This window comes from Ranitomeya imitator, chromosome 3, assembly GCF_032444005.1.
Source record: "Ranitomeya imitator isolate aRanImi1 chromosome 3, aRanImi1.pri, whole genome shotgun sequence".
In the NCBI taxonomy this organism is placed as follows: Eukaryota; Metazoa; Chordata; class Amphibia; order Anura; family Dendrobatidae; genus Ranitomeya; species Ranitomeya imitator.
The window spans coordinates 703,565,448-703,585,299 of record NC_091284.1 but is presented as its reverse complement, the minus strand read 5'-3'; the positions used below and the strand labels follow the sequence as shown (position 1 = coordinate 703,585,299).

At 45.4% G+C, this 19,852-nt stretch overlaps 1 protein-coding gene and 1 pseudogene across 2 annotated transcripts in view; both read left to right on the top strand.

Moving 5' to 3' along the window:
* The window catches only part of AVIL (advillin), a 182,035-nt gene that overhangs the window by 13,379 nt on the left and 148,804 nt on the right, over window positions 1-19,852 (top strand). The window contains exon 1 of one of the 2 annotated variants that reach the window (XM_069758609.1): window positions 3,416-3,530. The exons of the other annotated variant lie outside the window; for it this stretch is intronic. The gene's annotated coding sequence lies outside the window, so the exon portion shown is untranslated. Of the gene's footprint in view, window positions 1-3,415; window positions 3,531-19,852 lie in introns of those variants that run through there. 2 annotated transcript variants of the gene reach the window in all.
* Window positions 332-19,852, top strand: part of LOC138671727 (piwi-like protein 1 pseudogene) — a 68,279-nt pseudogene continuing 48,758 nt past the window's right edge.

The following is a 19,852-nucleotide window of genomic DNA, read 5'->3' as shown; positions in this document are numbered from 1 at the left end:
TGTGGTGCCTATATTTTGTACTATATCTGTTTTTTTATCTGTGCATCAGGAATCGTGGCATGTGTTAAAGGGGCCCATGAAAACCTAGAGCTGACCCTGGAGACGACGCACATCAAGATGAATGCCAGCTGCAACCATGACAGGACACTCTGCTCTGTGACAGGCCATGTGTTGAAGTCACATAGCAGTTTTGTTAAATGACTCCTACAGCCTTTGATAGGCCGGTGGCCTTTCAATGTTACTGCTATGTGACGTCAGCGCGCGGCCTGTCACAGAGCAGAGCGCCCTGTCACAGCTGCAGTCGGCAGCCATTGTAACGACCACGCCAAATATGAAGCCAAAAGAGGATGCTGGGGAGCGCAAGAAGGTGAGACGAATCCCCCCTCTGTATTTGGGCAAGGTAGTGGCCATAGGGACGGACATAGGGGCCCAGGGAGGGTACATTAAATAAAGGGGCCCAGATGAGGACATTATTACTGGAAGGGGCCCAGGATAGGGACCTTATTAAGGTGGACATTGGGGTCCAAGATGGAGACATTAAATAAAGGGACCAAGGATCTGGCACATTATTAAATAAAGGGGTGACATAATTACTGTACTGAGGTCAGGATGAGGAACATACATTATTGGTTTATGGTGGCAAATGGGGACATAATTGGTGTAGGGGCCAATCAGGGGACATTATTACTGATGTAATTTACTTTTGATCTTACTGTCTTCCATGGGGAGAACAAAAGGGTCCTGCTACTGTGCAGGGTGGTACTATGTCTTTTTATTCTTCATCTGACATAGTATAGAAGTTGAGGAAAATAGTGGGGAATGTGCTCTGGAAGCGATCAGCTATAGCTAACTGTGTTATTTTCTGCAGAGACGAGTCTTTGCTGGAAGAAGTAATGACGGTCTGCACTGGATGAAGAAAAAGACCTCAACTACAGATGTCACCGGTAAGTCAGTGTGTTGCTTGTAGACTTACACTATATACTGTGTACAGAGCTCCTTTGTATAATGTCACTGGTGATCACTGTATTATGTGTGTATTATGTGTACACTGACACTATATACAGAGCTCCTGTGTGTAATGTCACTGGTGGTCACTGTATTACCTGTACACTATACCACTATACAATATATACAGAGCTGCTGTGTATAATGTCACTGGTGATCACTGTATTACCTGTACACTGACACTATATACAGAGGTACTGTGTACATTGTCACTGGTGGTAATAACAGTGTTGTTAGTATTGTGGTTTGTATTCATAATCAATATTTTAGTATTCGGGCACTATGTGTTGGTAATTTGTGGTCTGGTCATGGCGTGGCAGTATTTCTCCTTGTGTGTGGTATCATGTGGTCCCTATATGCTGGTAATATTTATTTTTATTTATTTTTAGTCATTTATATAGCGCTATTAATTTCACAGCGCTTTACAGACATTATTGCCACTGTCCACGATGGGGCTCACAATCTAGATTCCCTGGCAGTATGTCTTTGTAAATGTGGGAGGAAACCAGAGTACCCAGAGGAAACTCACGCAAACACGGGGAGAACATACAAACTCATTGCAGATGTTGTCCTTGGTGGGATTTGAACCCAGGACCCCAGCGCTGCAAGGCTGCAGTGCTAACCTCTGAACCGTGCTGCCCTAATATGTCATATTATTCGGTCACTATGTGGTGGTAATATGTGATCTGGTCATGGTGTGGCGGTATTTGTCCCTTGTAGGTAACTATCAATTATTATTGGGTCCGTCTGGGTTCCTTTATGTGTTTGCTTCTATAGCAGAAAAAAATAAAATACTGGGCAAATTTTTGTTTTTCATTTTAAAAACTCGCACATAGCCAAAACTAAACAGACCCTATTTTAGTTAATGGGGCCCTAGTGATTCCTTTTCCATCAGTTATGCCTCAAATCCATTTTGCACATTACTTCCCTTTCAGGCTATGTGCACACGTTGCGGATTTGGCTGTGGATCTGCAGTGGATTGGCTGCTGCGGATTCGCAGCAGTTTCCCATGCGGTTTACAGTACCATGTAAACCTATGGAAAACCAAAATCCGCAGTGCCCATTGTGCGGAAAATACCGCGCGGAAACGCTGCATTGTACTTTCCGCAGCATGTCAATTCTTTGTGCGGATTCCGCAGCGTTTTACAACTGCTCCTCAATAGGAATCTGCAGGTGTAAAACCGCAAGTGTAATCCGCAAAAAAACACAGGAAATCCGCAGTAAATCTGCGGGTAATCCGCAGGTAAAACGCAGTGCGTTTTAACTGCGAATTTTTACAAAACCGGTGCAGAAAAATCCGCACACGAATCCGCAACATGTGCAAATAGTCTTACTGTTCCTCAAAACAGAACTGAAAATTAGAAAGTCTGAAAGGAAGTTTGAACATTGCCTAAACTAAATTGTACAAAAAAATAGAAAAAGTGTCAGTTCAGCTCACCACTCCTGTGGTAGAGATAAGTATCACAGGAGACCTCCATAGTAGACAGTTTGTGGTCTGGGTGTGGTGCACAGAGCATGCACTGGTCTGGTTTCCAGGCCAAATAGTTCTCAATGATCCTAAAAGGGGATATTCTCCAGCACCAAATGAAAGGAGGTAAAGCTTTGACTGTAATCATTTAAAATAAATAAAAATTGTCAGAATGTGTGTGTGTGTGTGTATATATATATATATATATATATATATATATATATATATATATATATATATATATATATATATATATATACATACACATATATATAAAAAACGACACTTACATGTTTCAGGTAGAGAAATCCTTAGTCACAGGTCAAATTGACCTGACTTTTCATATACTATATATATATATATATATATATATATATATATATATATATGTATATATATATATATATATATATATATATATATATACATATATATATATATACACACAAAAAAAGACCCACCCCCATTGGGGTGTAAGAAGGAAGCTTGGTGTTTTTTTATGGGCTTATTTCAGACGTATAATCATGTTCTGCGGGTCGGACTTTATCATTGAGCCCAAGTCCCCATATCACAATGCGGTCTCTGTTCCGTTCCTTACACAAGTTACTTAGAAACGCACTGAGAATCAGGACAATGATCCACACATCTTCTACCGTTAACAAATTAAATTTTAATTTCAGAGCTGCTACATCAGAAAGAATAGAGGTAAGTATAAAGTAAATGTTCATATGCAAAGCGCTAAAAGAAAAAAAATCTGACTGATGGCTAAAAATACATCCCTGTATAAGTGCTGCCGTAAGGGGTTTGGTGAGTGCTTATAGCCATATTGCTCCTCTTTATACAGCTTCGCTATATAATTTCATATGGCAGGAGCAGAATAGTCCGAGGTTCACCACAGAGCTGTCTGGCAGTAAATGCAGTGCTTTCCACGTGGCTTTGGGTGTGACATATAATGGACAGCGGAGTTGGCTGCATCTCCTGGCATTGTTAGGGCTGTACACCAGATCCCAGACAGGGCTGCATCTCGGGAGGTGGCACCGACTCGCATTCGTCTCCAGTAAGTACACTGTTCTCTAGTCCCATGTATAGCGAGATATACTGATTATTAACTAACTTGTAGCATTACTGTAGTATTATGGATATATATACACAGTGTGTGTGTATATATATATATATATATATACAATAAGTTGTAAGTTTGTAATTCATTTTCCATCCACAATGACGTTAATATTCAAGCGCTATCTGTCTGCCATTATGGATGTTAATTCATTTTTTAAGATGCTTTTACACGACTAGTGACAATGTTTTGCCTGCTTGGACCAGGTCCGAGCGAGCTGACAGCAATATAGTTACATAGTTATTAAGGTTGAAGGAAGACTATAAGTCCATCTTGTAATATGCCTAATTACATGAAGAGAAGCAGAGTCATCAGAGGCCCCGTAATGACTTGTCTATTTGTGAGCGTGTTCCTAATTGTCATTGGCAGCTATAGTGAAATCAGATGTCCTGGGCCGGAAACGTGATGTGATTTGGGAATAGAAATCTCTTTCTCTGATGTTTTGGTTCAGTGATAAATGTAACCAGATGGCATATTTTGTTCAAAATACTGGTACGACCTAGTCTGGGAAGCATCCCTCTCCATCGATCAACGGGCAAGGCTTTAGAAACCCCCGGCTTCTGGCTGTTCATAGCCCAGGGATGTTATAGCCATACAAATCAATGACTCGTAAAACAACAAGAGGTGCTCTTTAGGGTTCATGCAGACGTCCGTGCTAATGGACCGCTAATGAACTCCCCGGAGTACTAGGCGAAGGGGATGCATAGCTGTAGGAAGGAGGGCATCCTCAAATCCTGGAGTTTTTATTGTCTATATTTATATTCATTATCTACCTCATGTTCTGCTATAGTGTCATCTACACCACATACAGAGTGAAGTTTTACCTCAGACATTGTGTGCATCTCCATTATCTACCTCATGTACTGTTATGTACTTTACATCACATACAGAGGGGAAGTCTTACCTCAGACATTGTGCTCCTCCATTATCTACCTCATGTACTGTTGTACTGTCATCTGCATCATATACACAGGAAAGTTTTACCTCAGACCTTGTGCGCCTCCATTATCTACCTCATGTTCTGCTGTAGTGTCACATACCTTCCAACTTTTGAAGCTGGGAAAGAGGGACAAATTTTAGGCCACGCCTCTGACCACACCCCATTCACTAGTCCCACCCATATCCACATCTCAACCACACCCATTTAGCACTGCTGATCACACTGTTCAGAAAGAATAATTATAAACAAAAAAATATGGCCACACAGTGCTCCATACTGTATATTGACCCCACATGATGCTCAACACTGTATAATGACCCCACATGATGCTCAATACTGTATAATGGCCACACAGGATGCTCCATACTGTATAATGGCCACACATGATGCTCAACACTGTATAATGACCCCACATGATGCTCCATACTGTATAATGACCCCACATGATGCTCCATACTGTATAATGGCCCCACATGATGCTCAATACTGTATAATGACCCCACATGATGCTCAATACTGTATAATGACCCCCACATGATGCTCAACACTGTATAATGACCCCACATGATGCTCAACACTGTATAATGACCCCACATGATGCTCAATACTGTATAATGACCCCACATGATGCTCAATACTGTATAATGACCCCACATGATGCTCAATACTGTATAATGACCCCACATGATGCTCAGTACTGTATAATGGCCACACATGATGCTCCATACTGTATAATGGCCACACATGATGCTCAATACTGTATAATGGCCACACATGATGCTCAATACTGTATAATGACCCCACATGATGCTCAACACTGTATAATGACCCCACATGATGCTCAATACTGTATAATGACCCCACATGATGCTCAATACTGTATAATGACCCCACATGATGCTCAATACTGTATAATGACCCCACATGATGCTCAATACTGTATAATGGCCACATATGATGCTCCATACTGTATAATAGCCGCACATGATGCTCCATACTGTATAATGGCCCCACATGATGCTCCATACTGTATAATGGCCCCACATGATTCTCAATACTGTATAATGGCCCCACATGATGCTCAATACTGTATAATGGCCACACATGATGCTCCATACTATATAATGGCCACACATGATGCTCCATACTGTATAATGGCCCCATATGATGCTCCATACTGTATATTGACTACACATGATGCTCCATACTGTATAATGACCGCACATGATGCTGCATACTGTATAATGGCCCCACATGATTCTCAATACTGTATAATGACCCCCACATGATGCTCAACACTGTATAATGACCCCACATGATGCTCAACACTGTATAATGACCCCACATGATGCTCAATACTGTATAATGACCCCACATGATGCTCAATACTGTATAATGACCCCACATGATGCTCAATACTGTATAATGACCCCACATGATGCTCAATACTGTATAATGGCCACACATGATGCTCCATACTGTATAATGGCCACACATGATGCTCAATACTGTATAATGGCCACACATGATGCTCAATACTGTATAATGACCCCACATGATGCTCAACACTGTATAATGACCCCACATGATGCTCAACACTGTATAATGACCCCACATGATGCTCAATACTGTATAATGACCCCACATGATGCTCAATACTGTATAATGACCCCACATGATGCTCAATACTGTATAATGACCCCACATGATGCTCAATACTGTATAATGGCCACATATGATGCTCCATACTGTATAATAGCCGCACATGATGCTCCATACTGTATAATGGCCCCACATGATGCTCCATACTGTATAATGGCCCCACATGATTCTCAATACTGTATAATGGCCCCACATGATGCTCAATACTGTATAATGGCCACACATGATGCTCCATACTATATAATGGCCACACATGATGCTCCATACTGTATAATGGCCCCATATGATGCTCCATACTGTATATTGACTACACATGATGCTCCATACTGTATAATGACCGCACATGATGCTGCATACTGTATAATGGCCCCACATGATTCTCAATACTGTATAATGGCCCCACATGATGCTCAATACTGTATAATGGCCACACATGATGCTCAATACTGTATAATGACTGCACATGATGCTCCATACTGTATAATGACCGCACATGATGCTGCATACTGTATAATGACCCCACATGATGCTCAATACTGTATAATGACCCCACATGATGCTCAATACTGTATAATGACCCCACATGATGCTCAACACTGTATAATGACCCCACATGATGCTCAACACTGTATAATGACCCCACATGATGCTCAATACTGTATAATGACCCCACATGATGCTCAATACTGTATAATGACCCCACATGATGCTCAATACTGTATAATGACCCCACATGATGCTCAATACTGTATAATGGCCACACATGATGCTCCATACTGTATAATGGCCACACATGATGCTCAATACTGTATAATGGCCACACATGATGCTCAATACTGTATAATGACCCCACATGATGCTCAACACTGTATAATGACCCCACATGATGCTCAATACTGTATAATGACCCCACATGATGCTCAATACTGTATAATGACCCCACATGATGCTCAATACTGTATAATGACCCCACATGATGCTCAATACTGTATAATGGCCACATATGATGCTCCATACTGTATAATAGCCGCACATGATGCTCCATACTGTATAATGGCCCCACATGATGCTCCATACTGTATAATGGCCCCACATGATTCTCAATACTGTATAATGGCCCCACATGATGCTCAATACTGTATAATGGCCACACATGATGCTCCATACTATATAATGGCCACACATGATGCTCCATACTGTATAATGGCCCCATATGATGCTCCATACTGTATATTGACTACACATGATGCTCCATACTGTATAATGACCGCACATGATGCTGCATACTGTATAATGGCCCCACATGATTCTCAATACTGTATAATGGCCCCACATGATGCTCAATACTGTATAATGGCCACACATGATGCTCAATACTGTATAATGACTGCACATGATGCTCCATACTGTATAATGACCGCACATGATGCTGCATACTGTATAATGACCCCACATGATGCTCAATACTGTATAATGACCGCACATGATGCTGCATACTGTATAATGGCCACACATGATGCTCCATACTGTATAATGACCGCACATGATGCTCCATAGTGTATAATGACCGCACATAATGCTCCATACTGTATAATGACCGCATATAATGCTCCATACTGTATAATGGCCCCACATGATGCTCCATACTGTATAACGACTGCACATGATGCTCCATACTGTATAATGGCCCCACATGATGCTCCATACTGTATAATGACCGCACATGATGCTCCATACTGTACAATGACCACACATGATGCTCCATACTGTATAATGACCGCACATGATGCTCCATACTGTATAATGACCGCACATGATGCTCCATACTGTATAATGACCGCACATGATGCTCCATACTGTATATTGGCCGCACATGATACTTCGTACCGTATAATGGCCACACATAGCTACTCCTACACACGCGGCTGCGCTTTGCACACACGGCTCCACTCCGTTCACACGGCTCCACTCCATACATCTCATACACACACGGCTCCGCTCCGTACACCTCGTACACATTCAGCTCCGCTCCATACACCTCATACACGGCTCCGCTCCATACACCTCATACACACACGGCTCCGCTCCATACATCTCGTACACACGGCACTACTCCGTACACCTCATACACACACCACTCCGCTCCATACACATTGCACAAGCTGCTCCGCTCAGTATACCTTGCACACACACGGCTCCACTGCGTACACCTCATACACATACGGCTCCTCTCCATACACCTCGTACACACACGGCTCCGCTTTATACAAATTGCACACACTGCTCCGCTCTGTATACCTTGCACACACACAGCTCCGCTGCGTACACCTCATACACATACGGCTCCTCTCCATACATCTCGTACACACACGGCACTACTCCGTACACCTCGTACACACACGGCTCCGCTCTATACACATTGCACACGCTGCTCCGCACACCTTGTACACACATGGCTCTGCTCCGTACACCTCGTACACACGTGGCTCTGATCTGTTCACCTCGTACACACGTGGCTCCACTCCATACACCTTTCACACTCTGCTCTCATCCGCACACCTCGTACACACGCGGCTGTGCTCCGAACACCTCGTACACACGCGGCTGTGCTCCGTATACCTCGTACACACGACTCCGCTCTGTACACCTTTCACATGCTGCTCCGCTCTGTACACCTCGTACACACGCGGCTGTGCTCCGTACACCTCGTACACACGCGGCTGTACTCCGTACACCTCGCACACATGCGGCTGTGCTCCGTACACCTCGTACACACGCGGCTGTGCTCCGTACACCTCGTACACACGGCTCCGTACACCTCTTACACACGACTCCACTACGTACACCTCGTACACACGACTACGCTCCGTACACCTCGTACACATGCGGCTGTGCTCCGTACACCTCGTACACACGGCTCCGTACACCTCTTACACACGACTCCGCTCCGTACACCTCGTACACACGCGGCTGTGCTCCGTACACCTCGTACACCCGCGGCTGCGCTCCGTACACCTCATGCACACGGCTCCGTACACCTCGTACACCCGCGGCTGCGCTCCGTACATCTCAATGCACACGGCTCCGTACACCTCGTACACACGCGGCTGCGCTCCGTACACCTCATGCACACGGCTCCGTACACCTCTTAGGCCGGAGTCATACATGCGAGAAACACGTCCGTGTCTCGCATGTGAACAGCAAGCTCTGGCGCCGGCACTTCGGAGCGGACCGTGCGGCCGCATAGGAACACATGGAGCCGCACGCTCCGCTCCGAAGTGCCGGTGCCAGAGCTTGCTGTTCACATGCGAGACACGGACGTTTTTCTCGCATGTGACTCCGGCCTTACACACACGACTCCGCTCCATACACCTTTCACACGCTGCCCTGATCCATACACCTCGTACACACACGGCTCCGCTACATCCACACTATAAACACCTCGGCTCCTGACCTCACACATACGCTGCCTTACCCTCCTCCGGCGCCATGGCAACCAGCAAAGTCCTGTACACGGAGGTCCTCCTCCCGATCATGTGACCCCTGACTCCTCCCATCCTGTGAGCTCATCACAGGTCCTGTGCACAGAGCAGCCATTATGTGGTGTGCTGCTGTGCGGGCCGGGTGCAGGGACTCAGGGAGCTCTCAGCTGACCGGCTGATACACACACCTCCCAACCAGTGCGGGACAATTAATGTCCCGCCCGGGATCGCGGGGCTGACTGTCAAAATCAGGACAGTCCCGCTGGATCCGGGACGGTTGGGAGGTATGTACTGTCATGTACACCACATACAGAGGGACGTTTTACCTCAGACATTGTGTGCACCTCCATTATCTACCTCGTGTACTGTTACGTACTTTACATCACATACAGAGGGGAAGTCTTATCTCAGACATTGTGCTCCTCCATTATCTGCCTCATATACTGTTGTAGTGTCATTTACATCACATACAGAGGGAAGTATTATAAAAACTTGATTCCAGCTCACCTAGTTGCTCTATGCTCATCCACCTGGGGCTCAGACACCGGCCTCACCCTGGCCTCACATCAAGGAAAATAGAAAAAATTGGACTCTAGCTCAACAGGACTGGATTTTCCTTTTCTTTTTCGAAAGAAAATATAGTGCATATGAGTCGCTCACCAGGGCAATGGGGATACTCGGTACCGGGCCCGATACTTAAAGGGATGTGGCACGGCGGCGACCCGGTACATGGCCCTGGAAGCCGATGTAAAAGGGAAATTGAATACAGTTTGTGTTGCCACCTGTGGTATTCGGTCAGTGGGGACCGATGCTGCTTAAAGGGGTCCTCTGTGGTGGTGTTATGGCAGCTAGATGGTATAACTTCCCACAGGTGAAGTAGGTCCCCAGGGCTCCCGGTGTATAGGTGAAGAGGTGCAGTGAAGAGCGGAGGACACAGGTTTGCAGTCTTTTTTTTACCTGGTTTACTGTAGGCTTCAGGCAGCCGCAGTCCAGGGCACCAGATCACAGGTACAGGCAGGGTCCGGCCAGCTTGGAGGCGAATCCAGAGTCCCCTTTACCAGGTGGAGATGAAAGCCTTCCTCAAAGCGCGGTGGTGTTGTAGTCCCTTACTGCCTATGGCTTCTGATAAGGTCCTCACAGTTCCTCATGACTCATGAGTAAGACTGCTTAGTGCAGTTGAAACGTGTTGACTGGGTCATGTCAACCATGTACATTTTTCTTTTGTATGCAGTATATTTTCTTTTGAAAAAGAAAAGGAAAATCAGGCCTATTGAGCCAGACTCCAATTTTTTCTATTTTTCTAGAAGGAAGTTTTACCTTAGATATTGTGCTCTCCCATTATCTACATCATGTACCAGCCTCACACATTGCCCTTGTATTCACTGTGCAGAAATGGCTGACATCTCATAAAGGGATGGTATTAGTGTATTTTGTGGACTATAAGATGCATCGGACCATAAGACGCATTTTTTTGGAGGAAAATAGTAAAAAAAATTCTATAAAATGGTAGTGCGTCTTAGTCTGCTTTACGATAGCTAACCAGAAGGGGCAGCTGCGGTGGAGCGGGGTTCCAAGAGGCTGGGTCGCTGCTGTAGTAAGCTGGTGGCTTCAGGAGTGGGGCGATGCTGGGACAGACTTTTTTGTGGGAATTTCTGTCATTCATTCGATTGAGAAACACTATATGTAGCCTCTGACCCAAACTCAGCAGGTTCAGCCAGCTTTTCTCAAATGTTTTTGCAAGCCTTTAATTGGAGTTCAGTGAGGAGGTCCCTGGTTTCTAGAGATGAGCGGTGTTCGAGTCAAACTGTTCGCCAATTTCAAATTCGAGCTGTTTTGGGCGGTTTTCGAGTCGTTCGACGAACTCGAACAATTTGCTTAAAATTCAGCTGTTCGAGTTTCTGTTCGATAACTTTCTCCAAAAGCCTAACTTGATTTGCACATTAAAACTGTTTATCATTGTTAATAGACTGTTTCAGTGTATAGTGGGCGGGGGATAGATCTGTGCTGAAATAACGCCGATCTCCATTTTTTTTTCTTTCCCGCATTTACAGTGGGCCGGTGCAGTCCCTCAGCCTATCAGCAGTGCACACACACACACAGCAATGTGCATGTGATGCACACAAGCAAGGGCATGTGTCATTGGCTGTGTATGTCACATGTCCTTGCCCTATAAGAACCAGCCATTTGCTCCGTCGCCACCATTTCCTCAATGCTGCAGCTTAGTGTTAGACTGCACCGCTGTTGCTGTGGGCGCTATACAGTCTAAGAGTGTTTTTTTGGAGCAATTTTTCAGAGAGATAGGTTTAGGGAGTCGGAAGGAGTCGGGACTAGTTGTAATATCAGCCTTTTTCGGGGTAAGTTACAGCAGTTCATAGCACTGTTTGCCAGGCAGGTCTGTGCCAGTGCTGTACAAGTGTTTGTCACAGCATTTGGTGTAATCTAGCTCAGCCAATCCTTTTGGGCTAGTAGCATTGTCTGATAGTCATCTGAGTAGCCCGCCTGTGAAGCTAGCTACACCGCCTGTGTATCTCAATTTTTACTGCATCTAATCCAGTTAATAGTTTTGGGCCTAGTACCACAGATTGGCCACTCAGTTCTGCTCGGTTTTTATCCATCGGTTGTTGTGCCAACAACTACAGATACAGAGTTGCCAATTAGTTAAGCACTAAAATGAGTGGCAAAAGGCCTGCTGCTGGTGGAAAGGGGAATAGGCGTGTTGGAAAGGGAAAAAAAGGTTGTGTCCGTGGGGTAGGTGGTAAAGCAACAGTGACATCTGCAGAAGAAAGACCATCTTCCAGCCAAAGTAAGATGTCTACTTCTTTTCGTGGACAATCTGATATGATCCCTTTCTTACGACCATCGCTACAAGCATCGCCAAAAATTCCAGATGAGGCACAAAAACAGCAGGTGCTTGAACGGATATCAAGTGCTCGTTCAAGTGGTCTCTCCTCCATATCAACTTCAACATCACAACTACTCCAGTCCTCAGAGTTGTCACCCCAATCGCACTTGCTTCCTCACAGCTCCCAAGTCTCCAGCCGCCCGTCTGAGCATGGGGTAACACAAATGGTTGAGTCTGTAGAGCTGTTTACGCATACTATAGCCTGGGAATCAGAGGTCTGCTCCAGAGCTTCTGGGAATCCAGACGAGGAAATGATCTGCACTGATGCCCGGAATCTTTGTGAGTCGGATCCATGCCCAGATGAAGAAGGTTCTGAGCATAATGTAGACCCTAAGTTCCCAAACTGTAACTCCTGTTGGTGAAGACAATGAGGAAGATGATGAGACAGATACCTGATTGGAACGAAAACTTGACTTTTCGGTCAGGGCAGGAAGAGGTTGGCTCTGAGGACGACGGGTGTGAGAACACACAGGATGATGATGATGACGAGGTTGTAGACCCCACTTACTGTCAACCCCCAGTCCACCAGTCCATGAGGTCAGCAGAGGAGGTGGAGGAGGATGCTAGTGACGAGTCTGACGATGAGGTTACGTTGAGCTATCCTGGACAGAGACGGAGTACTGGAAGCACGTCAACAACTGCATCCTCAACCCCAACTGTGCCTCAGACCAGAAGTCGTGGTGGCTCTTCAGGTCGCACGGGCTCTAAGCCTTGCATAGCCTGGGCATTTTTTGACATTGCAAAGGATGACCCAACTCATGTTGTCTGTAAGATTTGTCAACAAAATCTCAGTAGAGGACAAAAATTACTAGCTTGAGCACTTCATGCATGAACCATCACATGGATATGAGGCATAAGTTGCAGTGGGAAGCTCACTGTGCTACAATGTGGCCTAGTGGGTCGGCTCAACCACCATCTGCCCCATCAAGTGCATCCGCGTCCTCTTCATCCTCTGTGACTGTGGGGACAGCAGTCGCACATGGTTTTGGACGCAGACCTTACACCTTTTTACCTGCAACAGCCAGTGTGATTGGCAGATTGTCAGGACATTTGCAAGTGGAAACACCTGCTGTTGCTGAGCGCTCTCCGACATCAACACCACATTTTGATCAAGGCAACAAAACATCTCCACCTGCATCTTCCTCACAGACCAGCAGTTTGCCGGGGACACCCTATCCAACTCCGTCTAAGCACGGCAGCCAGCCCTCAGTCCCTCAGATGTGGACACGTAAAAGACCATTTCCTCCTAGCCATGACAAAGCTAAGAGGTGGAATTTCTCCATCTGCAAGCTGTTGGCTACAGAAATGCTGCCTTTCCGCCTGGTGGACACCACTTTCGAGACCTTATGCCGTCGCAGTGCCCCAGTACCAGATGCCCAGTCGCCACTACTTCTCAAAGAAAGCTGTGCCTGCGCTACACCAGCATGTCGCACACAACATCACCGCTTCTTTGAGAAACTCTGTGTGTGACAGGGTGCATTTCACCACAGACACTTGGACGAGTAGACATGGACAGGGGCGTTACATGTTGGTGACTGGGCACTGGGTAATTATGGTGACATCAGGAGAAGGGGCTGCTGTCCAAGTCTTGCCGTCCCCACGAGTTGCTCGTCGATCCTCTGTATCTAGAAGTTCCTCCACTGCTTCTGCCTCCTCAACCTCCTCTCGGTCCTCCACCTGCACCCAAAGCCTGTCTGGTAATGCCACCCATGTTGTAACTGCTCAGAAGGAATCCTGCACACCTCCTCACTATGCTGTCACCAGGGCTCAATGGCATCAGGCAGTGTTTACATTGAAATGTGAGTCACCCAGCTGAGGAGTTGTGGCTGGTCAGCTTTGGAGACCGAGTTCCATCAATGGTTGTCTCCACTCAATCTGCAGCCAGGGAAGGCTGTGTGCGACAATGCTGCAAACCTTGGTGCGGCCCTTCGCCGGGGCAATGTCACACACGTGCCTTGTATGGCTCACGTTTTGAACCTGGTTGTCCAGCAATTTTTATCCCACTATCCCGGACTAGATGGGATTCTGCAGAGGGCATGGTCGCTGTGTGCTCACTTCCGCCATTCGCATCCCGCAGCTCATCGACTTACACCTCTACAGAAGTCGTTGGGCCTGCAAAGGCAGAGAAGCTGAACTGACTGAACAGAGCAGAGACTTAGAACAGGCAGCGCAAAGACAAAAGTGGACCTGAGTCACAGAAGAACAAATGACAGGGAGGCAAGGAGCAAAGGAAGGAATCACCTTAAATACTTGGCGTGCAGAAGGACTTCCGGGTTACGGTCCTCCAGGATCACAAAGAGGAGATACAGTGCGCCAGTAAATCAGAAAGAGGAAGTGTGCGTGCGCAGAGGGGCGCTGGAGTGGGCGGTTCGCACGCGCACCCGACGATAACCAGAGAGCGGAGAAGACTGAAGGAGAGGATGCGCGTCCGCAGGAGAAGCGCGCCAATGCAGGTAAGTATGAGCGGAGATGGCGGCGGACCCGGCAGCAGGAGCGACAGGAGGAGTGCGCCGCGGCAGGTAAGTATGAGCGGAGAGAGCGGCGGTGGCCCCGGCAGCAGGTACGGCCGCAGAAGGAGCAGCCGTGACACAGTGCTGTACAGCCATATATAGGGTATTTACACATTCGGCAGAAACTGAGAAATGTGGTGCCATTTTTACCCATTTCTCAGTGTGAAAATGTAAAATCTGGAGCTAAAACAAAATTTGGGTGGTAAAAATGTAATTATTATTTTCTTCACTGTCTAATAGTATAAAATTCTGTGACACACCTATTGTTAAGGACATTCTTGCCATGAAAAAGTCTCGAGGTAAAACTCTTTTTGGTTGATTGGAAGGGTTTTGGTCCCGAGGAGAGGTCTTGGGAGCCCCGTGAGAACATACAAGCTCCTCAGATTTTATCCAGGTTTCTGTCTGTTTTTAGAAAAGAGGGGGGTAAGGGGAGGGGTACTGTCACGGCCACTCCTTCCGCTCATACTTACCTGCTGCGGTGTGCTCCTCCTGCAGGCGCGAGTCCTCTCCTTAATTCTTCTCCGTTCCCTGGTTCTCGTCGGGTGTGCGTGCGCACCGCCCACTCCAGCAGTTCCTCTTTCTGATTTAGGCTATATTCACACTTTGCGGATTTTGCTGCGGATCCGCAGCGGATTTGACCGCTGCGGATCCGCAGCAGTTTCCCATGAGTTTACAGAACAATGTAAACCTATGGAAAACAAAAAACGCAGTGCACATGCTGCGGAAAAAAACGCGCGGAAACGCTGCGGATTACATTTCGCAGCATGTCACTTCGTTTCTGCGGATTTTCACCTGCTCCAATAGAAAACTGCAGATGAAAATCCGCAGAAGAAACCGCAGTAAAAACCGCGAGAAATCCGCAGTAAAAACCGCGACGGGTTTTCACTGCGGATTTAGGAATTCTGCTACGGAAAAATCCGCAGTGGAATCTGCAAAGTGTGCACATAGCCTAACAGGCACTCTGTATCTCCTCTCTGTGATCCTGGAGGACTGTGACCCGGAAGTCCTCCAGCACTCCATGTATATAAGGCGATTCCTTCCTCTGCTCCTTGCCTGTCTGTCATTTGTGTTTCTGTGACTCAGGTCCACCTTTGTCTTTGCACTGCCTGTTTGGAGTCCTCACTCTGTCCAGCCAGTTCAGCTTCTCTGTCTCTCCCAGGCTCTCTGTCTCTCCTCGTCTATTCCAGCCCTCCCAGTGTCCTCTCCATACTCTGTTGAGTCTGGTGTCTCTGTCCTGTCCTGCTTCCTCTGTGTTTTCCCCTTCGCTGTGCTCCTTTGGTCTCGCCTGTACCCAGCTCTTACCTAACTGTACTTCATCTTTCCCCGCTCTGTCCGTCCTACGCCTAGCTTCTCTAATTTGTACCTCCTACTACCTGTCTCCGGGTTCCAGCTTCTGCGGCAATAGTCTCCCTTGGGTCTGCCCCTAGCGCTCCCTGAATAGGGGGTGGTCTACCTGGTCAGCTCACCCTTGGGAGGTTTGTTGTCGTGGATCTGCAGGTCCACCCCAGGTATTCCGAAAGATCTCACAATAGGACTGCACTCGGATGACATCTGAGTGCAGTCTGATTATCACAATAGGGAACACAAGGCAAATGGTTTCTTCCCCTTACCCTACCTGGTCCTTTGTATAGAATGCCATTGGTTTAGCCCTGAGTATATATATATATATACATCCATACAGTGGCGTGACTTGAAACTCATGGGCCCTGATGCGAAAGCTTTAACGAGGCCCCCAAATATTTTAAATCTTTAAAAGCAATAGTCTTTTTCTATAGGCCAAAGGGACTTTTAGGACCCCCTAGGCTCCAGGGCCCCGGTGCGATTGCAGCCCCTGCACCTATTGTAGTTACACCCCTATATATACCATATATTGACTACACTTCTTTTGGTTTCTTTAAACTTGTAAAATTCGTTGTATGTGTGTTTGAGTCTCTCGAATTGTAATGTATTATTCAAAGTTATCTTTTTAGGGGTTATTTTGTTTTGGTTCACAAGTTGTTGAGACCCCATTCTCAATCTTTAATTTGGTTTTGATGTCTTTAGGTTTACCTAAGCGACCCTTCATATAGTAATGTAGACATTGTGGTGATAATTGCTCTGTATAACATCTGTGCTCTACAGGATTGTGTAAATGGTTAATATCCTGAAGTCACCGATTTCCAGCTACTTGGCAGAGAAGAGCTCTGGTTTTCATTTGTACTTAGGCACAAAAATATGAGGGGATTGTATAAAAGCTTTCCATAGCTTGTGGGTTGATCTTTCTCGTAAAAGTGATTTAGAAAGAGCTGCTGGAAGTTTTAATGGCAGTATTTATTGTTGGGTACTGGAAGATAAAACTCGTGGTTTTCAAAGATTGATTCTTAATTCTAAGTCTCTATGGCACTGGTATTCTAGTATACTCTCCAATATTATTATTTTAAACTAGATGGCAGCCCGATTCTAAAGAATCGGGAGTCTAGAATCCATATATACTTTATTTATTCAAATGTAAGAATAATACAATTAATAAATAATAGTAAGAAAGAACAAAAATAATAGGCAGTATATGGAGAAAACACCAAACAAAAGTTCAAAATTGGTGTGAAAATGTCACTGAACCACTTCACAACTAAATATATATAGTTTTGGTAAATGGTATTATCATTTTTTTGACTAAATTCGGCAGGAGCTTGAAGAGCAACGTCACTGGGCCCGCCTCCACGCAGTAGAAACTTGCTGTGAGGTAAAAATTCAAAAATCACACCAAAATGGCGGGCGGAGTGTGTCACAGTACGGCACGTTTCTGATTGGTCGCTCGCAGCAGGCGGCAACCAATCAGACACTGGACACTGTTGACGTCACTTATCTCCGGACATTAGCTCCGGACATTAGCTCCGGACATTAGCTCCGGACAAAGCCACGGAAGTTGGCAGAAATTGCAGGAAGTAGTATTCTAGGCAATTATATATTAGATCTGGACCCTCTCTCTGACATGCAAACTTCCTTTAACCCCTTCATGACCCAGCCTATTTTGACCTTAAAGACCTGGCCGTTTTTTGCAATTCTGACCAGTGTCCCTTTATGAGGTAATAACTCAGGAACGCTTCAACGGATCCTAGCGGTTCTGAGATTGTTTTTTCGTGACATATTGGGCTTCATGTTAGTGGTAAATTTAGGTCAATAAATTCTGCGTTTATTTGTGATAAAAACGGAAATTTGGCGAAAATTTTGAAAATTTCGCAATTTTCACATTTTGAATTTTTATTCTGTTAAACCAGAGAGTTATTTGACGCAAAATAGTTAATAAATAACATTTCCCACATGTATACTTTACATCAGCACAATTTTGGAAACAAAATTTTTTTTGCTAGGAAGATATAAGGGTTAAAATTTGACCAGCGATTTCTCATTTTTACAACGACATTTACAAAACCATTTTTTTTAGGGACCACCTCACATTTGAAGTCAGTTTGAGGGGTCTATATGGCTGAAAATACCCAAAAGTGACACCATTCTAAAAACTGCACCCCTCAAGGTGCTCAAAACCACATTCAAGAAGTTTATTAACCTCAGGTACTTCACAGCAGCAGAAGCAACATGGAAGGAAAAAATGAACATTTAACTTTTTAGTCACAAAAATTATCTTTTAGCAACAATTTTTTTATTTTCCCAATGGTAAAAGGAGAAACTGAACCATGAAAGTTGTTGTCCAATTTGTCCTGAGTACGCTGATGCCTCATATGTGGGCGTAAACCACTGTTTGGGCGCACGGCAGGGCTTGGAAGGGAAGGAGCGCCATTTGACTTTTTGAATGAAAAATTGGCTCCACTCTTTATCGGACACCATGTCACGTTTGGAGAGCCCCCGTATGCCTAAAAATTGGAGCTCCCCCACAAGTGACCCCATTTTGGAAACTAGACGCCCCAAGGAACTTATCTAGATGCATAGTGAGCACTTAGAACACCCAGGTGCTTCACAAATTGATCCGTAAAAATGAAAAAGTACTTTTTTTTCACAAAAAAATTCTTTTAGCCTCAATTTTTTCATTTTCACATGGGCAACAGGATAAAATGGATCCTAAAATTTGTTGGGCAATTTCTCCTGAGTACACCAATACCTCACATGTGGGGGTAAACCACTGTTTGGGCACATGGTAAGGCTCGGAAAGGAAGGCGCGCCATTTGACTTTTTGAATGGAAAATTAGCTCCAATTGTTAGCGGACACCATGTCGCGTTTGGAGAGCCCCTGTGTGCCTAAACTGTGGAGCTCCCCCACAAGTGACCCCATTTTGGACACTATTCCCCCCAAGGAACTTATCTAGATGCATATTGAGCACTTTAAACCCCCAGGTGCTTCACAGAAGTTTATAACGCAGAGCCATGAAAATAAAAAATAATTTTTCTTTCCTCAAAAATGATTTTTTTAGCCTGGAATTTCCTATTTTGCCAAGGGTAATAGGAGAAATTGGACCGCAAATGTTCTTGTCCAGTTTGTCCTGAGTACGCTGATACCCCATATGTGGAGGTAAACCACTGTTTGGGCGCACGGCAGGGCTCGGAAGGGAAGGCACGCCATTTGGCTTTTTAAATGGAAAATTAGCTCCAATCATTAGCGGACACCATGTCACGTTTGGAGAGCCCCTGTATGCCTAAACATTGGAGATCCCCCACAAATGACCCCATTTTGGAAACTAGATCCCCAAAGGAACTAATCTAGATGTGTGGTGAGGACTTTGAACCCCCAAGTGCTTCACAGAAGTTTATAATGCAGAGCCGTGAAAATA